The sequence below is a fragment of the Delphinapterus leucas genome, chromosome 14 (genome assembly GCF_059928025.1).
Source record: "Delphinapterus leucas isolate spDelLeu-1000000601 "Yukka" chromosome 14, BTC_Dleu_Yukka2, whole genome shotgun sequence".
Taxonomy (NCBI): Eukaryota; Metazoa; Chordata; class Mammalia; order Artiodactyla; family Monodontidae; genus Delphinapterus; species Delphinapterus leucas.
In genome coordinates, this window is record NC_143142.1 from 13,897,228 (window position 1) to 13,921,817 (window position 24,590).

A 24,590-nucleotide genomic window follows, 5' to 3' on the forward strand; every position below is an offset into this window, starting at 1 on the left:
TAATCTATTCCCTTTCTATAAAAAAGAGGGGATTGAAACATTGCTGTTCCCCTTTCATGCTTCCACCTGGATCACTCCAGACTGAGAGGGAGCAGAGTAGCTACCTGGGCACTTCAACATGACGCCAAGTCAAAGCTCTAACGTTTGGATGCCTAGGTCAGGTGACCTATGACCTGGCACACAGACGCAAGAGGTTTTTTTTTTTGCTTTTTTTTTTCGGCCATGCTGCGCGGCATGTAGAATCTTAATTCCCTGACCAGGGATCGAACTGACACCCTCTGCACTAGAAGCTCGGAATCTTAACCACTGGGCCACCAGGGAAGTCCCCAAGAGCTCTTTAATCAGATCTCCTGGGCTCAAATCCAGGCTCAGTCCTTTAACGGGATCTCAGGCTAAATCTCAATGTTCTTATCTCTTAAGAGGGCATCATAGTATCTCCCTCACAGAATATTCCTGAGGAGTAAATGAAAAATCTATGCATAGCACCCAGGCTGTTGCCTGGCAGAGAATACCTAAGTGCCCCGAAAATGACCCGTATTAGTGTCCTTATTCTTATCATACTATTACATCCTCTAGAAAGACTATTGGCTAAGCCCCCCTCTCCTCCAGCCACTCACTCAACACATGTTAATTGAGTGCCTAGTATGTGTCCAGCTGGGGTCCACCCAGCTCAAGGAGAAAGGCACACATCAAAGGGAAAACTTCAGCCAGCTCTGGCTCCAGAGCCCAGAATTTCAGTTTACACCTCTGATCTGGAGATGCCCTAAATCAGCAGGGCCCTTCCAAAGAGACAAGAAGAAAATAAATAAACTTACCTAGAGTTCAAAGTCACTAATGTGGCTCCAGAATATTAGGACACGGTATTTGTTTCCAGGGCTCTGAACAGGGACGTTTCAAGAGAAATTTTAAGGGAGCACTTCCAGAATGCGTTTTGTTCACACTCACTTCTAAACCAATGAACCCCCATAGGGAAATCAGTGTGGGTCCAGGTTTAAGTTAAATTATAATAATAGTAGTAGTAATAATATTAGCTCTTATTTATTAGGGGTTTGCTATGTACCAGACTCTGTGCTAAGAGCTTTCCATGCATCATCTCATTTCACCTTCAAAATAAGCCAAGAGGCAATTCCCTGGTGGTCCAGTGGTTAGGACTCAGCACTCTCACTGCTGGCGCCCAGGTTCAATCCCTGGTCAGGGAACTAAGATCCCACAAGCTCCACGACGTGGCCAAATTTAAAAAAAAAAAAAACATTTAAGCCAAGAGATATGAAGTGTTAAGATCTACAGGATACAGATGAACCACTGGAGGCTCAGAGAGGTCAAGGGGCTTGCCCGAGGTCACACAGCTAGTAAATGGCCAGGTCAGGATTCTGACTCTAAAGAGTCTGCTCCAGAGCTCCCTGCCACCCGCAAGTCAAAGAGCAAAGACTCCTCAAACTTGGGGAGGATTTGGACTTCTCTTCTCTTCTCTAAACCCCTGCAAAGGCCAACCACAAAGAGCATTTGCAGCCACAGTAGAAGACCAGAAAGCTAACCGAAAGCTCAGTGGTTAACTCCCCTTCGGGTGTGCTCTGGAGCTGTGCACACAGGCTACGGAAGAGGGGCTACAGAAACCTGAATCATTTAGCACAAGGCCTGGAAGACAATGCATGACATTGTAGGCTGAGGCAGCTGAACCTGAGAACCCTGGGGACCTGGCCGCATCTCTCTAATCGGATCTGAAAACCACATTCCTATGGTTCCCCCAGGTTGCAGTGAATTCCTCTGGCTTATTAAGCAGGTATGACCCGTCTTTTTGATATAAAAACAATAGACTGTGTGCTGGGCTGGGCTGAGACCTAACAGAAAATAAAAAGTCAGCAGCACAAAGCCTAGCACCTCAAACACACATCTGGAAAGCATTTTCTATTGATATAAAAATGGATGTGTGGATAATGCATATGTGTATTTATGAATCTGGTATATTAATCACAAAGGTCACAGTGAGAAAGGGCCATTCTGACTCCAAAGCCAGCCCCCATGCTGAGCTTTCGGATGACTTCGGGGTTGACTTATCCCACTTATCCCAGCCGAGGCCAAAGCTTCATATACACACCTTCTTCTCTACTAGTCAGGTCTCCAAAACCCAACCAGGCTAAACACGGACGCTTTTTCTCTGGTGTCTTGGAGTGGATACATTCGAAAATGGAACACGCTTATGAGGTCTGCTGATTCTGACCCCTTCTAATGAGAGCTCTTACCTGACTGAAAGCCAGGATTCTTAGAAAACTGCATTTTTCAAGAAAGCTGGTTGATTATATATATGTGTGTGTGTGTGTGTGTGTGTGTGTGTGTATTTATATATATATATTTGTTTCATTTATTCATTCAAGAAATATATTTCGAGCATCTACTATGTGACAGTAATGGTTCCAGGTACTGGGGATACACTCACAAACAAGACAAATTAAGTCCTGTAGTCTTGGAGGTTCCAATCTAGTGAAGGAGACATAAAATAAATGTAAATGAATAAATATAGAATATAATTGTGATGGACAGACTCTAAGTTACCCCTTCCATGATTCCTGCCTCCTCCCGGTATTCACAGTTTTGTGTAATTCCCTCCCCTTTAGTATGAATGGGACTTGTGACTTGTTTCCAACCAATAAAAGATGGCAATAGTGGTGGAATGTTATTTCTATGGCCTTACGGTCTTGCTAGCTGACTCGCGCTGAAGACCCTCCTGGCTGGCGTGATGAAGAAAGCAGCTGTGTTAGTCAACTGCAGGCAGCCCCTAGGAGCTGAGCGGCCTCCAGCTGACACTGACCAAGAAGCCAGGGCTCTCATTCCTATGACTACAAGGAAATTCATTATTCCAATAACCTTAGTGAGCTTGGAAGTGGATCCTTACCCGGTCAAGCCCCCAGATGAGAAAGCAGCCCAACTAACACTTCGATAGCAGCCCTTTGAGACCCTAAGCAGAACACTCAGACTCCTGACATAAAGAAACTGTGAGATAATCAATGTGTGCTGTTTTAAGCCACTGTTCGTGGCGATTTGTTTTACACAACCATAAAAAATTAGTGGAATAATTACAGATAGGAATAAGTGCTATGAAAAAAGTAATAAAGGTAAAGGATAGAGTGAAGGTGGAGGGTCCTTTTGTGGAACTGTCCAGAGGGGGCCTCTCTGATTAGGTGACATTTGAGCACAGACCATCAGGAAGCTGTGCGGAAAATCTGAGGGAACAGTGTTAGGAGGAAAAAGAAGGGCAAACACATGGTTTCGTGAAGGAAGAGAGGAGTTGGTATATTGAGAAACAGCAAGGAGGCAAAAGTGGCTGCAGCCAGTGGTCAAGGAAAGGGTGATGGGGGCCAATGAGTCAGTGGTCAGATTACCCAGTGCTTTGTGGTTCACGCAGTAAGGACTCTGGATTTTAGGCTAAGAACCCTGGGAGGTGATGAGAAGGATATAATAAGATTCATGTTTTTAAAGAGACTTCTCTGGCCACTATGCTGAGAAAAACTGAAAAGGAGGAAAGATGGAATCGTGAAGACCAGATAGGAGGCTGTGGTCATTGTCTTTGTAAAACGCTGGTGGCTTGGACTAGAGTAGGAGTGAAACGAAGAGAAGCCGTCAGATTTGGGTTCACGTCTCTGAGGTTCCCTCCTTTCTACAATATGCCTCTCAACTTCTAACCACTTTGGAAGCCCCAAAGTCCGACCTCTGAATCCTCAGCCCAGTAAGACGGCGAGTTTCTGCTCACCTTCTATTCCTCTGCACCATGAATTAACCAAAGTCTTTAGAGAAAAGGCTGGGATCAATTTAAAGATCCCCTTCCCCTCCCCCTAGCATCATATTCCCACAAATTCTATATGTGCTGGTGCATTCCGATTCTTATAAACAGTTGTTGCATGTATTTATGTCCAGCTTTTCTCAATGTTTTTGGAGGAGGGTTACTTTCATACAAGCTCCACTGGAACTGACTTTTTCACTGAAGTCTTATCCCACGCCTGGTTCAAATCAATCCCTATACTGTAGTGGTTATGAACCCAGACTCTGGAGCCAGGCTGCCTGGATTCAAATCCCACTTCTGATACCTTCCAGCTCTGAGTCTGAGATTTATCACTTAACCTCTCTCTGCCTCAGTTTCCTCATCTTTAAAATTGGAAGAGGACTTCCCTGGTGGCGCAGTGGTTAAGAATCCGCCTGCCAATGCAGGGGACATAGGTTCGAGCCCTGCTCCGGGAAGATGCCACATGCCACAGAGCAACTAAGCCTGTGCACCACAACTACTGAGCCTGTGCTCTAGAGCCCGCGAGTCACAGCTACTGAGCCCGAGTGTCACAACTACTGAAGCCCACGCGCCTAGAGCCCGTGCTCCGCAACAAGATAAGCCACCGCAATGAGACGCCCGCGCACCGCAACGAAGAGTAGCCCCCGCTCACCACAACTAGAGAAAGCCCGCGTACAGCAACGAAGACCCAACACAGCCAAAAATAAATAAATAAATAAACAAATTTTTTAAAAATAAAATGAAATTGGAAGAAAAATCGTTCCTATCTCATGAAATTGTGAGGGGTAAATAGAACAATACACTTAGAGCATGTAGAGCATTGTCTAATACATAGTAAGTATTTATATAGGTCTTTATTATCATTTATACAATAGATGGGAAAGAAAGACCCACCTTGATACATGGCAAGTTAATGGCAGAACCTAAAACTCAGGTCTCCCAACTTTCAGCCCAAACATACAGAAAAATATTGGCATGGAGATAAACCTGTAAGAATGCGAATTCCCTGGAACACCCATCAATGTTATTACTATAGCGCAGTCAACCCTTTGTTTGTTTGTTTGTTTTTTGGCCGTGCCATGTTCCCCAACCAGGGATCAAACCTGCGTCCCCTGAAGTAGAAGTGCGGAGTCTTAACCACTGGACCGCCAGGGAAGTCCCGTAGAGTAAGTAGTTAACCTCTTTGAAAACCTTTCTCCCAGAGGGTAGAGTGTTGATGGTATGGAAAATCAGATAGGTAAATTTTGCTGGAGAAGAGATAAGGGGAAAAGTCTGGAGCATAGGAGTTAGGACTACGGAGGAACTGTGATTAATCAGGCATAGCAAACGCCAGTTCTTCATCTGTTTCCCGCTTTGTCATGCTCTGCATTGGGAGAGTTCGCGTCCCCTGGCTTTGTGAAGTTTACACTTAAGCCTCAACTTAGGCCTGGGACACTGGAAGAAAAATGGGTGCAGGTGGGTTCCCATTTCTGTGCAACCTCCCAAGCACCCAGCTCCCGAAGTCCCCTGAAAATGGGAGAGCCATCCTCTAAGACTCTCTGTACTACTTCCCATCGATTCCACTCCTCTGCCCACCAACAGGGAAACAGGAGGCCTCCCGGCCAGAAACTCAGAGGATGCCAACGCCATTCTGGCACCACTCCCGGCTTGCTCCGTGGTCCTGGGAAAATGACGGAACTCCCCAGCACACTCATTTCCCTATTGCCAGAAGAGAGACAATAAAATTCGCTTCCCAGAGAGCCAAGGGAATTAATTACTTGAGCATTTATTAAGTGCTTTGAAGATACAATGTGTGAAGTGTTCACTTTTTCCCTTCCTTGCCCTCAGGTTTTCCTAAGCAGGACAAGAAGTCACTAAGAGCCAAGTCCACAGCTTCCATGGAAAGTTCAGGACACTTCCTAAGGGCACAAGCAGCATCTTAACTCTCACTTGAGTTTCAGCCTGTGCAGCGCGAGGGATGAAATAAGTTTGCAGAAGCTCTCACAGCTTGGCTGAATTCCCCTCCAGTAGCACGTTGGAAACTTTCACAGAGCTGCTTCCATATCTTCATCATTTATCCAACAATTTTTTTGATTTCGTATTTTATGTTGGAGTCTAGTTGATTTAAAATGTTGTGTTAGTTTCAGGTGTATAGCAAAGTGATTCAGTTATACATATGCATATATCTATTCTCTTTCAGATTCTTTTCCCACATAGGTTATTACAGAGTATTGGGTAGAGTTCCCTATGCTATACAGTAGGTCTATATATTCAGCAAATATTTATCGAACACCTTCTCTGTGGTAGGGATTCTTTGGGGCACAGGGAATATAGCAATAAACAAAACATCAAAAATCCTTTCATTTTAGAATTTATATTCCACTGGGAGATTGTGGGGTGGGAGTGGGGGGCACACAATAAATAAGAAGAACAAGTAATATATAGTCTGTGAGATGGTGAAAAGTGTTAAAAGGGAAAGTAAGGGACAGTAGTAAAGAGGAGTTGCCATTTGATGAAAGGTGGACAGGGAAGATGACATTTGAGTAAAAACCTGGAAGGAGCGGGGAGGAAGGGGCGCTACGTAAGGGTAGGGTGCTCCAGGAAGAGGGAACATCACGCATAACGGTGCTGAGGCGGGAGCTTATCTAGAGTGGAGCATGGAGAACAGTGTGGCTAGAGTAGAGGAAACTAAGAGAAGAGTAGGGGGAGACAGAGACAGATGGGCAATGGGGGAGGGGAGTTGTGCAAGCCATGGGAGCCTGATAGGTCATTAATACTTTGGCTTTTATCTGAGCGTAGTATAAACCCACTGGTGGTAGATGAATGGATGGATGGATTGATGGATGGACGTTTGGATGGATGTTTGGGTGGATGGGTGGACGCATGCATGTTCAGATGGATGGATGGATGTTAGATATATTGGATGGATGGATGGATGGATGGATGGATCTTTGGATGGATGGGTGGACGCATGCATGTTTAGATGGTTGGATGGATGTTAGATAATATAGAGAGGATGGTTTGGATGGATGGATGGATGGATGTTAGATATATTGGATGGATGGATGGATGGATGGATGGATGGATGGATGGATGGATGGATGTTAGATATATTGGATGGATGGATAGATGGATGGATGGATGTTAGATATATTGGATGGATGGATGGATGGATGTTTGGGTGGATGGGTGGACGCATGCATGTTTAGATGGATGGATGGATGTTAGATATATTGGATGGATGGATGGATGTTAGATATATTGGATGGATGGATGGATGGATGGATGTTAGGTATATTGGATGGATGGATGGATGGATGGATGGACGTTTGGATGGATGTTTGGGTGGATGGGTGGACGCATGCATGTTCAGATGGATGGATGGATGTTAGATATATTGGATGGATGGATGGATGGATGGATGGATGGATGGATGGATATTTGGGTGGATGGGTGGACGCATGCATGTTTAGATGGATGGATGGATGTTAGATAATATAGAGAGGATGGTTTGGATGGATTGGTTGGATTGGATGGATGGATGGATGGATGGTTGGATGGATATGCTTGCCAGTTTCTTGATTGCAAACAACTGACCCTAATTGAGGCAGAAAATAAATGTTCGGGATACTGGGTAACTAAGAATCTACAAGAAACATGTGAGAGGAAAAGTGACATCGTTGTGCCCAGTGTCTTCTGTTCGGCCTTCCAGATCCACTCCCTACCTTTCTCCATTCTGCTCTATGCTCAGGAGGCTGACCTGTATGGGCCAACTCAATGTTTTCTCTGGCTCTGGCATGAGATCAGAGGGAGGGAGGAGTGTGTGGACATGGTATTTATCCTCTGGTCCCTTCCCTGCCAGGTCATCACAGGTTGACTGTGTCCCTCACCCAAGGCCACAGCTGCTGCCAGGAGGCCTCTCCCCACACTGTCTCTGGATTCTGAAAACTGCTTCCCTCCCCTCACCCCTTCATGCCTGGGGGTGGTAGTATGTCCAGAACCACTCCTTTTCCTAAACACAGCCTATGCTTTTGTTCATTGTTCCTTTGTGACACTCTCTCCACATTCCATCATTTGAATAGGACATCTGTTTGTTGCTATTTCCTGCTCCTGTTGATTTATTCACCTTTGCATATGCCTAGCGCCTAGCTCAGTGTCTGTTATGTTAGAGGAATAGATGGGTAACTGGTGGATGGATGGATGGATTGACAGATGGAGAGATGGATACAAGGATGCATGAATACATGGGTCTGACAAGAGGGGTCAGGATTTTTGGTTCCACACAACTAATTCCAATTGAGGCAGAAACTAAATGTCCAGGATAGTGGATCACCCCTAGAATCTGCAAGAATAGTGGGCAAGAAACAAGGGAGGCTAGGAGGCTGAAATCCCAATGCTGTAGCACAGCAAGAATCCCGCTCTCACCATCTCACCACCACTGCCCGCTGCCCCTGGGATAAAAGCTAAATACTTTCAATGTCACTCCAAGATTTCTGTCCCGGGCAGGATATCTAATTGGCCCAGCACTAATCTATTGACACATCCTAGTTTCTAGGGAATGGGGGAAAGGAAATCTGTTCCCCTTGGCTTGTGGAATGGGAAGCAGTCCCTGTCTCCCACCTATTTTGGAATTTCTCCCAAAAAAGAAAGACATTTAGATATTAAATAGCAAAAAGAACAATATACAACGTAGTGAACAACTAGTCCTGAACTTGGCTCACCAAAGATACACTTAGTAAATGGTTCTGTGAACAAATAGCGCTACAAAGGAGACACACAGGATTATAAGGCTCTCTGACCCTCAGCAAGCTTTCGTACTGGTGGAGAAGAAACAGTAAAGAGAGAAGAAAGAGGCATTAGAGATTTAAAGAAACTTGGGAAGGCAGAATTTCCAAAAATGGACATCTTTGAACCTAGTGCCTTGTGATATTCTATGAGGGGGAAAAATGCTCCATGATCAATACTGCATTCTTGACACCCCCTTAGAGATTCATATTAGACATTAGCACATTAGCATAGGCATTAGGCTCCGAAAACTCTTGTAGAATTTTTTAAATCTGTTGGACTTTCTTTCATTCCAAACTGAGTCACCATGGAATCATTTTTCATATAACAGCGTGGGGGCCTTAGGGGTTTGTGAAAGGAAAGCTCTTATCAGATGCTGGGAGAGAACAGGAATAACATGGATGGGGTGAAAGGGTGGAGCTCTATTGGAGAAAACTTCATTTTGGAACATGATCTGTCACTGTCACAGAGGGACAGGGGGAGGCAGAACCATATCCTGAGAAGACATGGGTTGATAAGGAGACTCATATTCGAGATGTGAAGAGGGAGACCAGGAGATTCTGGAATAGGGCTATGCGAGGTAACCTCCCCTTCCTTCTTAGATGATCATTGCAGTTGGTGGTGAGCTTGGGGGGCTTGAGGAAAGACTGAGATCCCCAAGGCCAACCCATTCCCTGTGGAAAACGCAGGCGAAAGACTCAACCAACAGGAGTTCAGTGCAACTGCTCCTGGAATCTCAGCTTGTTCAAACTGAAAGAACATTCTAGGCAAATTCAGAGCATCTCGAAACCAGAGTCCTGTAGAATTTCAGGATTCTGTCATCACTGATTCTATCTATCCCATCACTGGCGAAACAGTGACTTAAAATTAAACATGGTTCCTTGACTATAGCATCTCTCAGAGCGTCTACTACACAAACGATCTTTGTCAATCTCCAGCAAGGGAACAGAGGATGCACTATTTCCCCCAATATATGAGACCGACAACCTCCGCCCTTTTTTAATGAAGTCTCTACCAGAATAAGCATTCCATAGAATATACTTTAGAAAACCAATGATGACTAAATTCCCTCATTTTACAGATGGAGAAACTGAGACCCAGGGAGGAAACACGAACCTGCCTAAAGTCAAACATCAAGCAGAGATAAGGCCAGAATTCAGGAATCCCATCTCTTTCCACCATGCTGCATGGTCAAGAGGCCTTTGTTCAACGGCCTCGGAGCTCGGCTCCAAGAAACGAAAGGTAAAGAAAGTATTTTTATTTTTCATTAAATGCATACGGACTAAGTGCCTAAAAAGTGCACGAAAACATATATTTTTGAAAGACAATGGACTTTGGAAAAGTTGCCAACTACTGTTTAAAATCCAGCACAGAAGGGAGAGAAGAAATGGTGTGAGCAAGTGTGGGTCTCCACTTAGGTAGAACGATGAAAGTTTTATGAAGGTTGGAGACAACCAGCTAGTTGTTTGGGTTTTTTTTAATTAATTTGATTGTTTATTTATTTTAATTTTTTTTGGCTGTGTTGGGTCTTCATTGCTGTGCTCAGGCTTTCTCTAGCTGCGGCGAGCGGGGGCTAGTCTTCATTGCGGTGCGTGGGCTTCTCATTGTGGTGGCTTCTCGTTGCAGAGCACGGGCTCTAGGCACGGAGGCTTCAGTAGTTGCGGCTCGCGGGCTCTAGAGCGCAGGCTCGGTAATTGTGGCACACGGGCTCAGTTGCTCCGCGGCATGTGGGATCTTCCCGGACCAGGGCTCGAACCCGTGTCCCCGGTATTGGCAGGTGGAGTCTTAACCACTGCGCCACCAGGGAAGTCCCAACCAGCTAGTTTTTTTAATAGGTCCATCTCTACCCCCTGCCCACCGACTCCATTCCCAAGGCCACTGCCTTTAGCACAAAGCCTCAGCATCTTTCCCCTGGGCCACTGCCATGGGTGCCAAGCCATCAACACCATCCCCGACCAAGGGGTCTCGCTAAAGGTCAAATCGGATGCTGTCATTCCACGTGACCTCCAAAACAAATGCCAAGTTCCTCACTGAAGAATATGAGCCTCATAGAGATTTCAAGCCACATCTTTCATCACTCATCCCCTCCTGCCCGAAGCTAGGATCTTCTCACCATCTCCTAAATTCCACCCACTTTCAGAGCTCCTTCCACACCTTTAGATCTGCTTTACGATCTGCCCACAAGGCGTGCCTCTGCCTTCAGCTGGAGAGCTCCTCATCCTTCACGGCCCATCTCCAATGCTTTCTCCTCCTTGAAGCCTCTCCACTGTCAGCGGGTTGGCCCAGACCAAGGTCTATATTACATTTATTTGTTCTTGAATCCGGGGACTCATTAAATACCTGTTGTGTGCTGGTCACTGTTCCAGGTGTGGAAGCTACTGAGGTGAACAAGAGAAATGAGGTCCCTGATCTCAGGGGATTTGAAATCTACTAGAGGGACAAAGACCAATCAACAGGTAAGCAATTAAACGAACTACTACAATCTTTAAAAAACAAAAAACAGGGCTTCCCTGGTGGCGCAGTGGTTGAGAGTCCGCCTGCCGATGCAGGGGCCGCAGGTTTGGGCCCCGGTCCGGGAAGACCCCACATGCCGCGGACCGGCTGGGCCCGTGAGCCATGGCCGCTGAGCCTGCGCGTCCGGAGCCTGTGCTCCGCAACGGGAGAGGCCACAGCAGTGAGAGGCCCGCGTACCGAAAAAAAAAAAAAAAAAAAACCCTCAGCACTCATGTCATATGTAGCTGATGTATGTACCAAAAAAAGTACAACTGGCTGCCTGTCTAGGCCACTCCTCCCAGGAAGGCACCTACGAGACAGACTAGCTGGCTGGGCAACAGAAGGAGCTGATTTGAGGGCTAGACTCTGTGGCAGAGCCTGGGGAAAAGTCCCTTGCCCCTCTGGTGCCACAGTTCCTTCCCTGGGGCAGAAAATATCAAGGTTAACAACGCGGTCCCTAAAGCACAGGCTGGGGCAGAGCTGGGGCCAGAGATCATGATTATTAAGCTCTGCCTGATGCTGGGATGAAAGGTAGTCTATAAAAAACTGGTACTATTAGGGCAGAGGTGGGTCAGCTCCTGGCTTTCGCCAGTGGCTGGAGAAGGCCTGGGGATTCTTCTTCATGGAAGTGTCGCTGCAAAAGTAAGCTGTGATTGATCAGTACTGTCATTAGTCCTCGCTGGGCCTTCACCAGGAGGAGGGCTCTTAAAAGCACCCTCGGGCTTCCCTGGTGGCGCAGTGGTTGAGAGTCCACCTGCCGATGCAGGGGACGTGGGTTCGTGCCCCGGTCCGGGAAGATCCCACATGCCGCGGAGCGGCTGGGCCCGTGAGCCATGGCCGCTGAGCCTGCGCGTCCAGAGCCTGTGCTCCACAATGGGAGAGGCCACAGCAGTGACAGGCCCGCGTACCGCAAAAAAAAAAAGCACCCTCCACTGCACCCCGAAGAAAATCCCATGGTCATAACCCCAAACGGCCCCAACTCCTGCCCACCATCCCGATTCCTCTGGACTGGCAAGAGTTGTATACCTACTATGTGCCGAGAACTTCTCCCATTTGGTACATAATATACCGGGGTATTTTTCCTTCCAGTTTTCTTGAGATATAATTGACACAGCACTGTACAAGTTTAAGGTGTACAGCACAATGTTTTGACTTACATACACCACGAAATGATGATCACAGTAAGTTTAGTGAACATCTATCAGCTCATGTAAATACAAAATTAAAGACATAGAAAAAAATTTTTTCCTTGTGATGAGAACTCTTAGGGTTTTCTCTCTTAACAATGTTCATATGCCATACACAGTAGTGTTAATTGTATTTATCATGTTGTACATGTAATATACTGTTATAGTAACCACCCCAAAGGTTCAGTGCTATTGCCCCATTCTTGACCTGTATGTCAAGAAACTGAAGCCCAGGGGCTTCCCTGGTGGCGCAGTGGTTACGAATCCACCTGCTGATGCAGGGACCGCGGGTTTGAGCCCTGGTCCGGGAAGATCCCACGTGCTGCGGAGCAGCTAAGCCCATGCGCCACAACTACTGAGCCTGCGCTCTAGAGCCCGTGAGCCACAACTACCGAGCCCACACACCACAACTACCGAAGCCCACGTGCCTAGAGTCCATGCTCCACAACAAGAGAAGCCACCGCAATGAGAAGCCCGTGCACCGCAATGAAGACCCAACACGGCCAAAAATGAATAAATAAATTAAATTTAAAAAAAAAAAGAAAGAAAGAAAAAGAAACTGAAGCCCAGCTGGGGGGTGACTAAGCCAGAATTCCGATGTCAAGTCTGAAGTTCCTACTACCATGTTCCACACCTTCTGGGCCTTTCCTCACACGCCATCCTGACCGGTGAAGATTCTTGAGGGGCAGCTGAGGTCAAGAAAGACCAGAAAAACCACCACTCAGGAATTCTGTCCTCCTATGCTCTTCCCTCTTGCTCTCTCTAACGGGTTCACCTCCTTTGCTTCTCCAAGGACCTTCCAATTCCTATTGTCTGTAGAGGCATCACACATCTTTCTCAAAAACACAGTGTAATAGAATTTTACCAACCCTCAGAGAAAAAGCATTTTAGAAGATGCAAGGGTTGAAAAGAAGGTGTCTTGGTATAGGTTCAGGAAATATTGGCGATTTTCTTCCAGCTTTGATTGTTCTCAACTACAAACTCATCTATCACTTGTCCCAAGGTTGCCACGTCTATTGGGAACATTCTACATTAAGAGTTGTGCTACCTGGAGTTGTTACGAAGACCTCCCACTTCCTGAGAACTATAACTCAGTTTTCCCATCTGTAGAATGGGAACAGCTAACTTCCTTAAGATTAAGAGCAACGGAAAATGCTTCTTTCTCTTCCTCTTTTTGAATTTATTTATTTTATTTATATTATTTTTGCCTGCGTTGGGTCTTCATTGCTGCACGCGGGCTTTCTCTAGTTGCAGCAAGCGGGGGCTACTCCTTGTTGCGGAGCACGGGCTCTAGGTGCGTGGGCTTCAGTAGTTGTGGCACGCGGGCTTCAGCAGTTGTGGCTCGAGAGCTCTAGAGCGCAAGCTCAGTAGTTGTGGTGCATGGGCTTAGTTGCTCCGCGGCATGTGGGATCTTCCCGGACCAGGGCTCGAACCAGTGTTCCCTGCATTGGCCGGCGGATTCTCAACCACTGCGCCACCAGGGAAGCCCCTCTCTCTTTTAATTTTTTAATTGCCTCAAGCTAGAGGGATTTAGCCATGGCTTATCAATTCACTCATTCATTCAATAAATATTTGATTTGGAGCAGCCGCAGTATGCTCAGTGCTGCTTTAGGTCCTAGAGATAAAGTCGAGAGTAAGACATATCTACGTATCTGTGTCCAGAGGATCCCTAGCTTCCTCCAGATTCTACAAGATTTCTGTGAACCAAAAAGCCGCAATAAATCCCTTCTGACCCACAGGAGCTATGGGTTCCTGGGTCATCCTCCTCCTGCCTCTATTTCCCCATCTATGAAATGGGATTAATGATAACCCCCAAGGATAGCATCAGATTAATAAAATGAAGAGACCAAGGAGCTTTGAGCTTCCTGAAAAAGGAGGAGCCAGGCGCTATGGGGTCTGAGGCGTGTCTGCTGCCTGCAAGAATGTGGCTTTCCCTCTGGCTCCCGGGAACCCAAGAAATCTGACAGGACACTCCGGTCACCTGGGGAGAAGCCTGAACAGGCCTTGGAAAGGGGCGAGGTCCCAGAGTTATAGACCAAAGGGGGAGAGAGGGTGATGCACACGCATTTACCCCCGGGTCACTGGTTCCAACGCAGGCTGGCAGATCTCAACCGAAAGTTACTGCCATCTGCTCCGTGACCTCAATCCATTTGCTACCGTGCACATTGCAACTGGCAGCCCCAGCGGGCAGGCTGGCACTGACCGAGGCTGAAAATGGGTCACTCCCAAGAGTCCCAAGGGCTGGCCTAGGCCCTGGATTGGGGCACGGGGTGGGCAGGGAGGGGCCTGGAACTTTCCATCTAAAATAATAGCTGGAAGAGTAGCACGGACAAAGGTCTCGTCCACTAGGAACCTTTCTAGACTCTACCTTCCCTCAGCTCTGGATCCCAGCAAGCCACGCCATGTCACCCCCTGTTCACAGGAACCGGCTGTCAGATAAATCACAGCAAAGCATACGGGGCACCTGGTCAGTTTCACAGGACAATAAAAGCTGTTTATTAAGAACCTACAGCGTGCCAAGCAAGGAGCTGGACTCATTACCCGCAACACCTCATGCGACCATCAGCCCAGATCTGGGCGCTATGCACTCTTGCTTTCGATTCACAGACGAGAAAACAGAGGCCCAGAGAAGCAAAGAAGTTGCCCAGAGTCATTCAGCCATAGGTGGTGGGCCAGGATTTGAACCCAAGAAGCTATTGTTTAATAGGTAGAGTTTCAGGGTGGGGTGATAAAAAAAAAAAGTTCTGGAGATGGATGGTTACACAACCATGTGAATGTGCTCATTGCCACTGAACTGTACACTTCAAGGTAATTTAAATGGTAAATTTTGCTATGTACATTTGACTACAGTATAATTAATTACATGACCATCCTTAGGGGAAGAACTAAATGGGATGCATGCATTCCGTGGAACTCTATCCAGCAGCAAAAACATGACAAGCCTGTATTACTAATATGGAAAAGCTCTTCGGGGTATTGTTAAGCAAAAAAAAAAAACAACAACAAACAAACAGTTACATCCTTAGAATAGGAATCAATTTATGCAAACACACACACTCAAAAAGCACCATTTATTTTCTGTGTGTGTGTGTGTAGCCAGTTGCGCTTGTTTTGAAAACATAAATTTGTTCCATTGTGATTGATATATCTGGGAGCAATTTGAGCATAACCAAATTTTGTGTTTGCTCATATGCACGATTTCATCCACAAGAAACACTGGGTCAATGCAGAAAATTGCACACAGCTGAACTGACCACTCAGGAACACACAAAACAGATACCCTGCAACCTCTTCCAGCTTTCTCCGGTACTGTGAGCCACACCCATTCACACCTGGGTGACAAGTTTCTGATTTCAGACAAACTCTTGCTACCCTTTCACAAGAATTCACAAGCTGCGGCCCTTCCGACACCACTTCCACAAGAAAAGTTCAGGACTTTGCCGAAGTCAAGTTCCATGGTTATTACAGCATTTAGGTGTTAAATATTTCTTAACCATTTAACATGTGTCAAATGGTGCTATAGTTTTTATTAGTTTCCTGTTTTTTTATGTGTTACTGATAAAGTTTTTGACTGTTGTCCCCTTAGCCTTATTTTTCTCACAAGCCCCGCGGTTTTTATTGTGCGATTTTGCATAGTGCAATGATCTTAGGGATGTATACGTCGCGCTCTAGCAGAATTGACTGTGCATACATTTTTTTCGAAACATATATAGATATGTATGCACACATATATGCATGTGTGTGTGTGCATAAATAAAGTCAAAACTGATAAACTGGGCTTCCCTGGTGGCGCAGTGGTTGGGAGTCCGCCTGCGGACGCAGGGGATGCGGGTTCGTGCCCCGGTCCGGGAAGATCCCACATGCCGCGGAGCGGCTGGGCCCGTGAGCCATGGTCGCTGGGCCTGCGCATCCGGAGCCTGTGCTCCGCAACGGGAGAGGCCACAACAGTGAGAGGCCCGCGTACCACACAAAAAAAAAACTGATAAACTGATAATAGTGAAGTTATCATTGGGGTGGGGAGGCTGGAGGAAGTAGCTAGAAGGACTTTAGTCATATGTATAGGTTTAATTTTTTACAAGAAGTGTTATTAATTTTATTAACTGTGCAGCTAAACTTTTAAGAAAAAGGGTTCACTATTTCTAGACCCATGTTCATAGCAACACCATTCATAACAGCCAAGAGGTGGAAGCAACCCAAATGTCCATGGATAGACAAACAAATGTCCACGGATGGATAAACAAAATGTGGTCTATCCATACAATGGAATATGACTCAGCCTTAAAAAGAAGGAAATCCTGTCGCAGGTTACAACATGGATGAACCTTGAGGACATTATGCTGAGTGAAATAAGCCAGACACAAAAAGACAAATACTGTGTGATTCCATTTATATGAGGTTCCTAGTGTAGTCAGATTCATAGAGACAGAAAGTAGAAGGGTGTTTGCCAAGGGTTGGGAGAAGGGAGAAATGGAGGGTTGGTGTTTAACGAGAACACAGTTTCCATTTTGCAAGATGAAAACAGTTTTGGAGATCCGTGACACAACAAGATGAATGTACTTCGCTGAAAATGGTTAAGATGGTAAATCTTAACACACTTAAAAATGGTTAAGGAGATATGGGGATATATGTATATGTATAGCTGATTCACTTTGTCATAAAGCAGAAACTGACACACCATTGTAAAGCAATTATACTCCCATAAAGATGTTAAAAAAAAAATGGTTAAGATCGTAAATTTTATGATAGTTTTTTTTACCACCATTACATTCTTTTTTTCTAATTTTTAAAGACCCATAATAACGGGTGTAACTGAATCACTTTGCTGTACACCTGTAACTAACACATCATTGTGAATCAACTATACTCCAATATAAAATAAAAATTTTTTAAATAAAAGATCCATAATTACAAATCAATATACCACATGAAAAGGTACATTAATAAAGCAACACACACTCGGGCTACAGCCCATTTCCTGAAGCTTCTAGAACAATGCATGAGCCCTGCGTAAAACTAGCTGGTTAACTCTCGTTCATCAGCTTCTCGGGCTGGTTGGTTGATTGACAGGCAGAGGCATCATGCCCCACCCAGAGGCTTAATATGAGAGGGGAGACAGGAGGGAACCATAAATAACACGTTAACCACCAACTCTTCACAGGGCCAGGCATCCAGCAAAGCACTACGTGGCTTTGTCCCTCCAAATCTGCTGTGAAACCGGATCCTGCCCGTCCTCCACCAAGAAGGTGCCCAGAAAATCTACGACAGGGCACACCAGCAGAAGGAGAAGCATCGGGCCCCAGGGCTGCGGGTCAGCCAAGGCCTCCAGACTCCATCCCGCTGGCCACCCGCAGATGCCCCCAGTGGCCCTGCCAGCTGCTCCCAGAGAGAGGCCCCGGGGATGAAAGAGCACGCCTGCGTGCGTGTGTGCTGCATAGCGGGAGGACGATCTTGGCAGGCCTGTGTGGGAAACTTGCAGAACACCTGCCTCTAGCATGGGGGGCAGACCCTCTGTGGGGGCCCCCTGCTTTCCCGGGGCCCTGAGTGATCCTCAGACGTGCCCTGGGCCACCGCCACCGCCTTCAGCGGCAATCAGAGTATTGGCCCGCAACTGCCCACACTGATGAGCTGGTGAGTCAACGAGACAGGATTTCCAAGCATCTGTGCTTCCAGCCATCTCTGAGCCGCCGGGGGAAGGAAAGGGCACTCCAGCCAGCTGCGTCCCTGCCAAGGGCACTGGGAAGTATTGTCTCCTCACTCAGAAGCGCCCTTCCCACCTCTTGGCCCTCCTGATTCTCAGGCAACCTTCAAGATTCAGCTAGTGCCTCCTCTTCCAGGAAGCCTCCCTGACCCCAGCTCTCCCACCTCTGCACACCGCCCCACCCTGGCGGATAGAAACTCTTTCAACTGGATCCCCCGTGCCCAGCCCACTGCCTGGCACAGAGAAGGCTGGTTAAAGGAAGCTAAACAAGGTGGGAAGGAAGATGAGGTCTTCTCAGAGCTGGGAGTCAAGAGTAGAAAGATCTTAAAGCCGGAATAGATCTTGGAGGGACTGGGGGTATGGGGGGTGGTCATCACTTTCTATGCTGCTTACCCTTTCTTGAGAATCTGATCAAAAGCCATCTCCTTAAAGGCACATGCTCAAACACATACACAAAATGTTCAGGGGCTATTCGCACAAAGTTAAACAGAGTTACCATATGATCCAGCAATTCCACTCCCTAAGTATATACCCAAGAGAAATGAAGACAAATGTCCACACAAAAACTTGTGCATGAATGTATGTAGCTGCATTATTCATAAGAGCCAAAAGGTGGAAACAACCCAAACGTCCATCAAGTGATGAATGGATAAACAAACTGCAGTATATCCATACAATGGAATATTATTCAGTCATGAAAAGAAGTAAAGTCCCGATATGTGCTATATCACGAATGAATCTCGGAAACATGGTGCTGAGTGAAAGGAACCAACCACAGAAGGCCACATATTGTATGCTTCCATTTGTATGAAATGACCAGAATCAGCAAATCCATAGAGACAGACAGCAGATGGGTGTTTGCCAGGGGCTGGGGGGAGGGGGGAAAGGGATGACTGCTTGAAAATATTCACTGTAAAAATATCTGGAACAAGATAGAGGAATGGACTAAATGCCACCGAATAGTTTGCTTTAAAATGGTTAATTTTACGTTATGTGAATCTTACCTCAATTAAAAAAAAAAATTCCAGGGACTCCAAGTTCATCCCGTGCCCCCCCCTTTCTTGCTAGACCCCCAAATGAAGAACCCAAAGTAACATCATTCTTTTTCTTTCATAGTTGGGATATTAAAGCCCAGAGAGGAAACAGAAGTTGCTTCTGCTCTTAGATCTTGAGCCAGGAGCCCCTGACTCCCCATCCGGTGCTCTTTTTACATCTTTCCAGGACGCTTCGCGGCCTTATGTGGTCTCAGACAGCTGTGTCCCTGGCAGATGCTTTCTTTCTCTGAACCTCAGTTTCTCCATATATAAGACTGGAGATTTGGGCAATACGTGATACCTATTATCAAATGATTTATGGTAGTATCTGGATGAGCAGTAATTCATTTTTATGCTAATCGTTATTTTAACATGTACTAGGGAAAAAAATACAAGGAGAAAATCCAACCACGAGTGACAGAGACTAAAGAATGTGTGTATCAATATTTTCCTTTTTTTCAACTTTTCACTAATGCTTGTTTTCCTAAAAAAAAAAAAAAAAAAAAAAATGCTTGTATTCGTCACACAAAAGCCAGACGGCTTGAATTTGTCTGTACCCTTTCTTGGTGAGGAAACTTATGCTTGCTAGCCTTAAAATAGATGTTTGTTTTTTTTTTAAGTGAGTCAGTTTAGAGGAAAATATTAAGAAAATAATCCTACAGGTGGTATAATCATGGAAAAAAAGGGGCTAAGAAAGAACGTGACTAACTGGAGTTCAAGACTGGCTGAATGGCAGCTGTGACATTCTGCGACCCCATGACAAGCTCTGGGCTTCCCCTGTTCCTGGCATGGCTATTTAGGGTTCCAGCCTGAAACACACCAGTCGGGATTGGCAAGGAGACAGGTGGGGCCTTGAGAGGCCCTCTCTCTGGGGCAAACATGTGAAGCTTTGTCTCCAAACAGCCCCAGACTCCGTACAATGGTTGATCAGCAACCTTGGGACCCACCCCTGACCTGCCCCCCTCCCATCTGATGGCCTCCCTGCTTGCCTCCCAGGATACCTGGACCATGAAGCCACCCTCCAATGCCAGGCAGTGTGGGCTGGATGCCCTGCTAGGAGGGGACTCAGGGAAGGGCGTAGGTGTATCATTTCTGGGGGAAGTGTCTACACTTAAAGCCTGCCTCCAAAAAGTCTTCCATTAAAGCCCGGGGGCATACCTCTCTGATGGTGGAATTCTGAGGCCATGTGACGGGGGAGACAATTTTGAGCTGTGGAGGCCTTGCCAACATCTTCCAAGCACACCCCCGAGGCAGCTGCCAGATTGTCCCACATTTGGACAAGCACGCGGTCCCTTTCCTGGACAAATTCATCTCGGGGGTGGACAAGTCTAGCCTGGCTGAGTTGGCCGACCGCTCCCGAGTCCTCCAAAAGTTACCCTGCCACCCACCCTCTCCCCTCCACAAGTTCAACAAAGCACTTGATGAAGCTGGAAGAACACAGACCTTGGAGCCAGCCAGACCCGAGTTGAAGTTTGGGCTCACTCACCAGCCATGGGGCTGTGTGGCTCTGGGCGCGTCCCTTCACCACTCTGAGCCTTGGGACCCCTCCCCTCCAGCCTGGGGTGAATCATTCCAACCTTGCAAGGTTACGCTCAGCACATAGTAAGTGCTTGATAAGCAGTAGGTGTTAGTTTAAGGAAAATATGTATTCTTTTTTAGACAGAGGCCATCAAACTCTATGGCCTGGGAACTAAAAATAGACACAGACCAACAAAATATAATCTGTGTGTGTGCGCGCGCACGTGTGCGTGTTTGGGGGGCTGAGAGATGGGGAAAAGAATGGATGGCTTAAGAGAAGAGACCATCTCTCCAAATACTTTCTTTCTGTACTTTGGGTTAGTGAAAGTACAAAAGTACTGTGGTAGTTAGGCCTGCCACAGTATCACTTACTCCAAAGATTAAAATCAAAGCTATGCATCACGTGACCTAATAGCCAGGTCACCTCTCCCCCAAACACATCCCTCCCACCCCTGACCACAAACCAGGGAATCTCTTTGTCCCTCCTGTGAATTCAGTTTGCAAAAGAGCCCAAGTAAGAAGCAAAAAGGAGGGCAACTTTCGAACAGGCTGTTAGATTTAGCCAAGCAACTGGTCTCCCCATCGCTAATTAAGTTAATCCGGTGGGTTTGTCTTTTCTTTTTCTTGCCTGATTTCCTCCCGTGGAATCAGCAGGGACATCAGAGGAATGTGCCTGGTAACCCACCAAGCAGGCCCTACTCTTCAGCTGACAAAACGCATTAACGCCAGAGAGAAGGAAGTCGTTCTCCCCTCCACACACACACACAACACAAGTCATAAAAAACCTATTTTGTCTTCAACTGACCCTCCAGTGCATGTGCCAGGGTAAACAGATCTACTTTCTGCGGCTTTACCCCGGCCCCCCTTCTCCTTCTTCACCATCTCCACCGCCAACCCCCGTCCCATGTTTGGGCTGCTCTGATCTGTCATAACATTGTGTCTGTTTATCCGAAATATTTCCACTCAAAACGCTTGTTTCTTCAACCAACTGACATGTTGATACAGCTCCTGACAGCTGAGTGACTCTGAGTGAAATAAAATGTAAAGTAAACACATTTGCATACAGTTTATAGACAGCCTGGGTCTGAGGAAGTAAGGAGATTGAAATCGGAATTTCTTATCTTCCATCACCCCGGCCTTCGGGGGTCCCTCCCTTTTCTTTTTTCTAGCTCTCTGCTCCTGGAATGCTGCAGGAGTTCAAGCACGGCCCTGCCACCGGGGTTGGAAAAACTTCCTTTATAGTTTCTGCCCGATCTTCTCCCTTCCTCGGCTGAGGCATTCGAAGGCCCGAGTAATTTTTTTTGGAAATGTCTTCTCTGATGTTTTTCAAGATCTGAGAGTTAGAGCCTGAGTGAATCTAAACAAATGGGCTCTGTGAGTTTTGGGTGGAAACCATCCCTTCTTTGAAACCGTTTCTCTAAAATGAGGGAGTTGTACTAACCGTGATCTTCTATGTATACCTTCTCAGATAGTCAGGAATACTGCTCTCAGTCGTTGAGATGGCCTGTAACACACTGAGCTTCACTTTTTTTTCTTTTTTTTTGGCTGCACTGGGTCTTCGTTGCCGCGGTGGGCTTTCTCTAGTTGCGGCGAGCAGGGGCTACTCTTTGCTGCGGAGCGCGGGCTTCTCATTGCGGTGGCTTCTCTTGTTTCAGAGCATGGGCTCTAGGCTCACGGGCTTCAGCGGTTGTGGCATGCGGGCTCAGTAGTTGCAGCACGCAGGCTCTATGGTCCACAGGCTTCAGTAGTTGTGGCTCACGGGCTCTAGAGTGCAGGCTCAGTAGTTGTGGCACACGGGCTTAGTTGCTCTGCGGCATGTGGGATCTTCCCGCACCAGGGATCGAACCCGTGTCCCCTGCATTGGCAGGCGGATTCTTAACCACTGCGCCACCAGGGGAGTCCCCGAAGTGTGGAGTCTTAACCACTGGACCACCAGGGATGTCCCTGAGCTTCACTTCTTGTTTCCCCAACGTCCTTAGGAAATGCGGCTCCATCTAATTCCTCGTTCTTTTCTATTTTCTTAAAGGCATCAGAAAGCAGCACTCAGAAAATCCAGGGACAGCCACTGCCTCCGTCAGATGCCTGTGGTAGACACCATTAACTGAGTAGAGCACTTTTTCTCACTCAGTCTCACACAGCCTCAGAATCCTACTCAACACAGCCCTCCCAGTACCTACTTCAAACTAACCCGATTTCTCTCTCAAGGTGCCACCTGTTTCCAACCTCTCATCTAACATAGTGGTTCTCCAAGTGGGGTCCCTGGAACAACAGCAACATGGGCTACCGCCGAACAGGGAACTTGTTAGAAATGCAAATTCTCAGGTCCCACCCCAGACCTACTGAGTCAGAAACCTGGGGTCGGGGTGGGGGGCCGGGGGTTGGCCAGTGGAGCCAGTTTACACTGCATCACAGGAGCCACAGTGGAATATTTACACTGCAGAAGCTGGTTGCAGTCAGGGCTTCTCCTCCACCCCATGCCCACCCCAGATGGCCTGCTGTTAAACGTTTACCAGAAGTCTGTATGTGAAGTCGTTCTCCAAGTTTTTCTGAAGCATGCAAATGTTTAAGAAACACGGCTCTAAGTCAAAATCAGCGATCTTCAATTAGAATTATCTGGAGGGCTTTTTAAAACATATTCATATTAGGGCCCCATCTCAGACCAATGAGGTCAGAATCTCTGGAGCAGGACCTGAGCATTGGTATTTTTTAAAGCTCCTTGGGGATTTCTAACGGGCAGTGAGGTTTGAGATCCACCAGTCCAAACCGCGCTTCTCGAACTTTCATACGCGCCCCCAGCTCCCGGGGATCCTGTTAAAAGGCAGATTCTGAGTGGCTGAGGACCACGCTTTGAGGAGGCAGGCTGTAAACCCCCTTGGCACTGCCCCTTCTCCAAACGCAGTCATTCTCTCCGATGCCCGTCTACAGATCCACCTTGACCCTCCGCCCTCATCAGAAGGGCCCAGGACAACAAACTGGTCCTGACTCACCCGCCCACCATGTGGGTGCATCTCAAAATGGGTATTTACATAGCCTGTGAAGAATATGGGTATCAAGCCCACATTGGCCTAGAGAAACCCAAAGGCTGTAAAAGGGCTGAGAGATAGACGCAGGCAAATCTGTTTGGATACAGTTGACAGGCCTTCACCAGGACACAAACTGCCCTCCGGGTGAGCAGAGCCACAGTTATAACTCACCTGGAGGCCAGGAGAGGTTGGCATGGGGCAGGTGGCCACCCCGAAGGCACAGCCTAGTCAACTGATCCCTCTTCCTGCCTCCCTTCCAAAGCTCTCCGCTCACAGGTGGGGCCGGGTTGCAGAGAATTTTCCCCACACTCTTGCCCATCCTCTAGGGCCCAGCAGGCTGGACAACCCATAAACAGCTTGTTTTACCATCACACCACTGGCCAGAAACCTCTCTCCCAGGACAGACGGGTGAGGGCAGCCTCAGACCCTGTGAACAACACAAGATGAGAAGGCAGAGAAGGAAGGTGTGCAGACGCATCCTACAATTATTTCATCGTGGTATCAGGAAGGCATCCCGTGGGCTGCGCCCTGGCACACCTCCTGGCCCTTTCCCGTACTGCTCCCTGCACCCAAGATGCCTGCCCAATTCTTCTCCTACACTAGAATCACCAACCACATCATCACCATACCACGCGTGATGAACCAAGCTCCTGAAACGGGCCACACACTGGGCTGAGGATTGTCCACACATTAGCTCACGACAACACATCTGGAATTACTGTTGGCCCTTCCTCTTTTTTTTTTGAGGTGGGGGGGGTGTGATTTTTTTAATGTTCTTTTATTAGGGTAAAAGTCACATAATATATAACATACTATCCTAGCCATATCCAACTGTACAGTTCAGTGGCACTAAGGACGTCCGCATTGCTGTGCGGCTCTCGCCATCATCCACCTCCCGAATTTTTCACCTTCCTAAACTGAAACTGCCCATTAAACACTAACTCCCCATTCCCCCTCCCCACCCCACCCTTCTATATATTAGAATTATATAACCCAGCAATTCCACTCTTAGGTAAACACCCAAGAGTAATGAAAAGATATGTCTACGCATTTATATCATGGTTCATACAGCATTATTCACAATAGCCAAAAGGTGGG

At 47.0% G+C, this 24,590-nt stretch overlaps 1 non-coding gene across 1 annotated transcript; it reads left to right on the plus strand.

Annotated features, from left to right (window-relative positions):
- Positions 1-1,127: 1,127 nt before the first annotated feature.
- TRNAE-CUC (transfer RNA glutamic acid (anticodon CUC)) lies at positions 1,128-1,199 on the plus strand. Its single transcript has one exon. It is a non-coding gene; the product is annotated as a tRNA-Glu (tRNA).
- The last annotated feature ends 23,391 nt before the right edge of the window (positions 1,200-24,590 follow it).